Genomic DNA, 2,715 nt, shown 5'->3' with positions numbered 1-2,715 from the left:
GTTGGTTTTGATGCGCAGTTCTGCAATTGTTGTTGCGCCATGCAAGATAATTGGCCTCATAGTCGGGCCCTTGTTTAGTTCATGGTTCGTTAGTTTTTCGGCGACATGAATTGATTGTTTGATTTCTGTAGATTGGTGTTACATCTGCAGTGGCTTTAGGATTGGGAAGTTTCTGGGGTTCTTTTGATTATGATTCCTTCTAGTTCATTAGTTTGTGAGTGACGTGAAATGATTGTTTGATTTTCTGTAGATTGGCGTCACATCTGCAGTGTGTGGTTGTGAAGAATCTGGTGTTTTTCAAAGATCTGAGTTTTATTTCTATTTCTCAATAAAAAGATAAAACAAATATTTTCATTAGAAGTCTTTCCACGCCATATCGACCTCTCGTTTAGTTCATGGTTCGTTAGTTTGTCGGGGACGTGAATTGATTGTTTGATTTCTGTAGATTGGCGTCACAGCTGCAGTGAGAGATTGTCAAGATTCTAAAGTTCTATAGATTTCTAGTTTTTTATTTCTATATCTCAATAAAGATTATAGAGATTCTAGAGTTCTATAGATTTGGACTTCTTATTTCTATTTCTTAATGAACACCTATTTCCACTAGTATTCTTTCCACACCGTGTTTCTTTTAATATGCAAAATCTATAGTAATTTCTGAATGGCACCATGAAAATTGAGAAATATATGTGCATAGGTATATTGTTAAAATCAACAATCTAGTGATCTCTCTCTCTCTCTCTCTCTCTCTCTCTCTCTCTCTCTCTCTCTTTCTCTCTCTCTCTCTCTCTCGTGTAATATTAGAATTAAGAAATATTTGTACATGAATATTATTTTAAAATCAACAATCTAGCGATTCTCTCTCTCTCTCTCTCTCTCTCTCTCTCTCTCTCATTCATGTTATGTAGGAGGAAGGGTCATGGCAGGGTTCTTTGACTGCATCCTACGCTTCCTTATGTGTTACAAAGGACTCGTTCCAAGTTGAACCAACAATAGGATTCTTTGAGTCTTCTTTGTCTCGAGGAAAACTGGCCTCTTTTATTTACGTTTAATGAAAAATAAAGCCTTTTAAAGGTTTAAAGGCCACTCAGGAATGGCAGAGGCAAGGGACTGTGACATTGTCCTATCGAGGAGGACAATGCCCTAGAGACTGACCATATATACATATGATCAGCGCCCAACCCCCATCTCCAAGGAGGGCCAGGCAATGGCTGCTGATGATCCAGCAGAATGACCTATAGGCTCTCCCAAACCCCCCATCCTTTGTTCACAACGTTGCAGCGACCAAAGAAACTAAGAAGTTTGAGCTGAACTCGAACCCCAGTCTGGCTTTCACGAGTCAGGAACGTTACCACATCGGCCACCACAACCTTTTGTACTCTTGTTGAAAACATACCATTGTAACTGATTTTGAATAAGATTTTCTTTACCTTTTTTTATAGTTATTTGATGTTTTATGGTGTTACAATTTTGTTTGAAATGAGAGGTTGGTAATTCCCGTGTCCTTATTATATGGAGCCTTGTGGTTACCATGGTATTCTTGATGTAAATGTGAACCTTATTTTACTACTAATGTTGATTGAGTTTTTTAAAGTTTCTCTCTCTCTCTCTCTCTCTCTCTCTCTCTCTCTCATGCCTGCAATGGTATTCTTAAAATATCTGGGGACTTTATTTTACGATTAATGCTGATTGGACCCATTTGAATTTTGTAACTCTCTCTCTCTCTCTCTCTCTCTCTCTCTCTCTCTCATGACTTTCTGAACTGGAATTCTCACACCATCTGTCGTGAGAGCAGTTATGCGATCTCTCTAGAGTCGATATGTCATTACTCGAGGGAACAGCTCTGTTGACTCAACTTTTCAATTCTGTTTCTCTTTTGTTTATTTTAAGCTTAAGCATATGACACAAGTTAAAGAGATGTTGTGCTAAACCAGAAAGGTCAAGTTTAAAACAAAGCATTGTAGACTCTATGTATGTATTTATCTATTCATCTATCTATATACTGTAACTATATATATATATATATATATATATACAATATATATATATATAAATATATATATATTTTTTTTTCCTTTTTTTTTGCGTAGGGATACCTTAATATGGTGAAAGGTGTTTGCTATCGTTATGATCAGCAAAGCTGTACTAGTCAGGGTCACCCATACTAGGTTGGTTTGCTGAGAGTGATCAGACTAAAGTCTCCCACCATCTACAATTCGCAGTGCCCAGCGTGGTGGTGAAATGGTCAAATCCCAGACATAAATACGGACATGTCTGAGGCCTTTATCTTGCAGTGGACCAGAAGCGACTTCATTTGTTGTGTGTGTGTGTATATATATATATATATATATATACACGTGACGTTATAATTATTTATTTACGTGTTACATACATACATATACCAAAGGCACTTCCCCCAATTTTGGGGGGTAGCCGACAACAACAAGAAACAAAACAAAAAGGGGACCTCTACTCTCTACGTTCCTCCAGCCTAACCAGGGACTCAGCCGAGTTCAGCTGGTACTGCTAGGGTGCCACAGCCCAACCTCCCACATTTCCACCACAGATGAAGCTTCATACTGCTGAGTCCCCTACTGCTGCTACCTCCGCGGTCATCTAAGGCACCGGAGGAAGCAGCAGGGCCTACCGGAACTGCGTCACAATCGCTCGCCATTCATTCCTATTTCTAGCACGCTCTCTTGCCTCTCTCACATCTAT

The sequence above is a fragment of the Palaemon carinicauda genome, chromosome 13 (assembly GCF_036898095.1).
Source record: "Palaemon carinicauda isolate YSFRI2023 chromosome 13, ASM3689809v2, whole genome shotgun sequence".
Lineage (NCBI taxonomy): Eukaryota > Metazoa > Arthropoda > Malacostraca > Decapoda > Palaemonidae > Palaemon > Palaemon carinicauda.
The sequence above is the reverse complement of the archived record's forward strand: the minus strand, read 5'-3'. Positions refer to the sequence as shown.